This window comes from Orycteropus afer, unplaced genomic scaffold, assembly GCF_000298275.1.
Source record: "Orycteropus afer afer isolate SDZICR_OR568_19922 unplaced genomic scaffold, OryAfe1.0 scaffold00061, whole genome shotgun sequence".
Lineage (NCBI taxonomy): Eukaryota > Metazoa > Chordata > Mammalia > Tubulidentata > Orycteropodidae > Orycteropus > Orycteropus afer.
Window position 1 is genome coordinate 11,088,365 of NW_006921648.1, and position 5,727 is coordinate 11,094,091.

Here is a 5,727-nt window from a genome sequence, read left to right on the forward strand (position 1 = left end):
CTTCTTGATCTGATGTTAGCTACCCATGTGTGTTCAGTTTGGGAAAATACTTCCCACTTCTGTACTTTTTATACTAAACTATTTTTAATTGATTGCCCTCCAAAATGGCTATAAAATTGCCAGTCAAAATCTTTGAAATAAGTCTTTCTGTTGATTCTTGCCAACATCTGATATTTATCAGTTTTTTTTTCAATGCTAAAAACCAAAGTAAATCAATAAAATTGCAGCCATACAAGATTTGCTTTGTGAACTAGCCCTATTGAGAAAGCCAACTGCTAGTGGTTCCTTTTTTTTAATATACAATTTTATTTATTTTATCATTGCTGTTGAGAATACACACAGCAAAACATACCCCAATTCTACAGTTTCTACGTGTACCATTTAGGGCCACTGATGACATTCTTCTAGTTGCGGAACCATCCTTAGTCTTCTGAGTTACTCCTCCTCCATAAATACAAATTCACTGCTCCCTAAGGTTCTTATCAAATCTTTCAAGTTGCTGTTATGAATATAATCCCATATAATCAGTGCCATTTGAGTCGATTCCTACTCACAGTGACCCCCATTAGGTTTCCAAGGCTGTAAATGTTTACGCAAGTAATCACCCCATCCCTCTGTGGAGCAGCTGGTGGGTTTGAACCACTGACTTTCTGGTTAGCAGCCAAATGCCTTATCCACTACACCACCAGAGCTCCTTATAATCCCATGAAAATAGTTATTGAAAAAAGCATAATGCTCAAGGCTGACATTTCTCACTGCTGTTGTTGTTATGTGCCCTCGAGTTGGACCGACTCATCGCGACCTCTCCTTGAGTTTCTGAGGCGGTATCACTATAGAAGTAGACTGCCCAACCTTCCTTCCAAGGAGTGGCTGGTCGTTTTTCACTAGTTAGGCTAAACTATCATTACGTTAGGTGGTGCACTCAGGTTAAGGCAGTTGGCTGCTAACCAAAAAGGCTGACAGTTCAAACCTACCAAGCACTCCACAATGAGGCAGTCTGGAAATGCTACGAGGCAGTTCTAGTCTGTTCTATGGGTCGCTATGAGTCAGAATCAACTCACTGGCACTGGGGTATTATGGTTTATTATTTGATTTTAAGAAGACTTCAGGGGTTTTTTTCAGTTTAAGGTTTAAAGATTATCTCAGATCACTAGTTTCAGGGGTTTATCCAAACTTCATGGCTCCAGGAAGTGTGGAGTTCATGAGAATTTGAAATTCTGTTCTGTATTTTCCCCATTTTGATCAGGATTCTTCTATAGAATCTTTGATCAAAATGCTCAATCATGGTAGCTGGGCACCATCCAGTTCTTCTGGTCTCATGGCAAAGGGGGCAGGTGCTAGTGTTTTGATGGAAGTGAAGGGAAAGTGAAGATTCTAATAAAGTGGCAGTTCTGACCAGAACACAGACGTGTGGGATATTTAAAAACCCATCCTGTGCTGTACAAGAAACAAAACAAGTTTGAGAAACTCTGGTCGGCAAATGCTCCACCCAGTCAAAAATTACTTCTGAAGTATGAGATAAGACTTTAGTGGAAGCTAAGAGGCCACTGATAGGGAGAGGGTTTGTCCAGAAAACATACGGTAATCCTCAGAAATGGGACCAAGGAGCATGGGGCTGGCATGTTCACATACAAGAACATGGGGGCTGGGGGTCTGCTTCGGCAAGATCTTAAAGAAACCAAACCTACAACCCTAAGTGAGTCTAGCTGACAATTCTGCCTTGACTGAGCCCAGAACCGATACCACCTCATCAGGTTCCCTTAACCCAAGCCTGTGGTCCCAGCCACTGGGAGGCCCAGGTCCAGTGGCTTGACAGACATCAGGGTTTCTCAACTTCAGCGCTACTAAGATTTGGACCAGATAATGCTTTGTTGTGGGAGCTGCATTTTACCATTACATTTACTGCATTACAGCATGTTTACCAGCATCCCTGGCCTCTGCCCAAAGATGCCAGTATCCGGACCCTCACACTGTGACGACCAAAAATGCCTCCAGACATTGTCAAATGTCCCCACAAGGGACAAAATCATGCTGGTTGAGAACTATTGATATACATTAACTCATTTAATCAATGTACACTTATTATTTTGATTTTACAGAGAAGGAAACTAAGGCTCAGAGAGGTTAGATAACTTCCCCAAGGCCACACAGCTGTGATTCAAACCCTGGCTGTCTGACTCCTTACCTACTGCCTTAATGGACATCAATTATGTGTGTGTGTGTATGTGTGTGTGTGTCTTGGTAGGGATAGATGAGAGGAAATGGTAATCTTGACCTCTATAGGTGACACCACTGTAAAGGTGGCCAACCTCAAGGTATAAGAGCAAAGATCAGGGGAGTGCTTACTCTGGAGAAGAATGAGGGAGCAGAGAGTTTGTTTTTCTCTAATCTTCAATTTACGCCAAGGGGCCAATTGTGAAATTGAATTGTCAATTATGAAGCCCTGCCCTTCCTAGAGGGCTTGGGGTTGAAGTAACATTTTCTTGCCAATTTCATTGAGCTCAAACATAACCACACCTCATGTTCCCAACACACTTCTCTTTTTCCAAAGAATTTGCCCCCAGGTCCTCTCATCTGCTTCACCCCAAGATACCAAGATGTTTGTTCCACCTGGAGGCCACAAAGTATGAGGAAAAAATCCCACAGCTTCGGGCACTGGGCCGCTTCAGGCTTTTTCCTCCGGGTTTGTGTTTGCTGCCCAGGAGGGGGTGGCCTTTCCAGAACTGGCCTTGCCCTCTGGAGGGCAAACCCTGTGGGGTTGTCCCCAATGACGTCTTGCAGCGGGTCAGCTTTGCTCCCCGCCCCAGGCTCCAGACCATGACAGGTATGATGAGACTTACTCACCTTCACAGAGACTCACTCACCTGCGCAGGTGGTCAGGCAGGAGGCTAAGCCGTTCTGCTGGCGAATTGGAAGTTTCTGAAATCACAGATCAGATGGAATGAGAGCAAGGCTGGAAGGAGGAAGGGGGAGCCCCATTCCATGGACCACAGATGTGCTCGTGAAAGAGGATGGTTAAGGGCCAAGGGGGCAAGGAGAGAGGCCCAGGCGTGGACTCCCCACCCTTGTTGTAACGTGCTGCTGCTCGGACCCTGGCCCCAGTGCCCCAGCTGGTACAGAGAGTTAATTCTGCTTCCACCTGCACCCTCGCTGAGCAAGGCTGAAACAGAAAGCTGAAGGGGCCCCCCACCGAACCTGCAAAACCTTCATAAGCTCACAGGTATGATTAAGGCAGATTTTAATCTCAGTGACTAGCTCGCCGTTTTCCTCCTCCCTTACAATCTTCTTCCAAGTGAATAGTGTAGCCAGCCTTTCTCTATGGACGCTGAGTTCTTTAGTTTTGTTATTCCCAATTATGTATTCTTTGAAGCATAACTCTTTCCCGCAGTTAGGTGTAGCTGAGAACCGGAGCCCCTAATCAGGGGACCCTGAGAAAGGAGACACCGAGCCCTGGAGCAGCCAAGATAAAGGAGAAAGTGGAGGTGTCCCCGGCAGACGGAGAGGCCTGAAGACGCCCACTCCTGGGCTCTCCCTCCTCGCAGAGTTAATCTCTCTAGACGGGTGCGAGGAACCTGAAGGACCAAGGACAGGTTCTTTATCACTGACCCAAAGAAGGGTTGAGAGACCACAAGACGACTACAACTCATCCTGTAATGAAAAGAAAACCTTACCAGCATTCCTAAGACCTATCCCCCTCTCAGCCCGATTCCCTTGAAAAGCCCTAACCATTCCCCAGCTCGGAGAGACAGACATTTTGCAGAAACAATTCTCACTGTCTCCAAGGCTATCGATAATCAATACACCTTTTGCTTTCCCCTCTTCAACCTGTTGTGATCATTGGTTCTTCGTGATGGGGGATAGGGACTTTGTTTTCTTACAACATCATCGCCCCCCTGAGCCCAGTATGTCAGAAAGTTCTGTCAATTCCATCAACAGATGTACATCTCCACCCAGCTACCCCTGCCTCCCTCTATCCATCCATCCATCCATCCTCTTGTCCTATGTATCCTCCATCCACCCTCCCATCCTCGTACATACCTCCACCTCTCTATCCATCTGTTCATCTACCCCTCTCGGCACCCGTCCACTCCTGTGTCTGCATTTCCATGGCTAACACCTAGACACAGCCACACCTTCTCTTGCCTGGACGACTGCAGTAGCCTAACTGTTTTCTCTGTGTCCACGATTCATTCTCACCTTTCAAAACCGTAAATCACATCATTCTCTGCTTAACAGCTCCTAAACCACTCCCCATTCGCCAGCCCACACCCGGAACCCATGCACTTACAATAAAATGCTCACCAGAGCTTGCAAGGCTCATGCAAACAGGCCTCCACCTACCCCTCTGGCCAGTCTCCCCCGACCCCCACCTTCCAACCACCCCACTCTTTCTTCTGCAGCTCGAAGCCTCTGCACAAGCTTTCTCCTCGGCCTAGAACACTCTCCCTCCCACCCTCCACATCCCAGGCTTCGCTAGGTCTCAGTGGACCTAGTGGGTCCCTTCCTGACCCCATGTTGAGAGTAGCTCCCCCATCCTGTTAAGTCTCTTAGCACCTCTCATAAAATCTGTAAATGATTTTGGTTCTTATTTAACACAGAGCTCTGGTTGCATAGTGCCTAAGGCATTTGACTGCTAACCAAAAGGCTGGCGGTTCAAACCCACCAGCCACTCCTCAGAAAGAAGACTGGGCAATCTACTTCCATAGAGATACCACCTTGGAAACCCCAGGAGGGGTTGCTGTGAGTCGGAAACAACTCAATGGTAGTAAGAGAGTAATAGTATTTAATGGGGCGTCCCCTGGTTTCCAGAAAATACTAGAATGAATGAATAAAAACAGCCCATACGTACGTGGCACTTACTGTGGGCCACACTACTATTCTGATTTTTGTACAGGCAGACCTCGTTTGTCGCGCCCACAGACAATGTTTTTACAGATTGACAGTTTGCAGCAACCCTGTACTGAGTAAGTCTATAGCCATCATTTTTCCAACAGCGTGTGCTAACTTTGTGTTGCTGTGTCCCAGTTCGGTCACTGTCACAATATTCCAAACTTTTTCATCATGCTATTGCCCACTTAATAGACTACAGTATAGCATTAACATGACTTTTATATGCACTGGGAAACAAAAAATCCGTGCGACTCACTCTACTGCAGTATTTGCTTTATTGCGGTGGTCAGGAATTGAACCCTCAATATTTCCGAGGTCTGTAAGTGCCATATACATATTTGTCGTTTTCATTCATTCATTTCAGTCTAGTTTCATATATGTATTCTACTCATCCAATCTCCTAACAATCTGAGTTAAGGGCTATTATTATCCCCACTTACAGATGACAACCCTGAGGCACAAAGACTCTCAGTGACTTGTCCAAGAGCACCCTACAGCTAGAAGTGGAGCTGGGGTTTGTACCCAGCTACGCTGGCACCATAGCCCACAGCTATAATGAGTGAATAAGTGGGTGAGTGAGTGAGTAAATGAATGAATGGACAAACCAACCAAAGCAGGACTGAGAGGCTACAGTCATCAATGGTGGTGGCTGTACCTCTGAGTGTCAGCTACTCCCTGGGAGGTGCCGTGACTGTCTCGTTTCTCCTGTCACCTAAACTGTAGAGGGCAACTAGAGTATGAACAGACCTGGGTCAGGTGCCCCCTCAGGTCCTGTGGTAGTTAAGGTTGTATGTCAACTTGGCTGGGCCTGGTTGAGTGGCTGGGCAGCTGGATGTA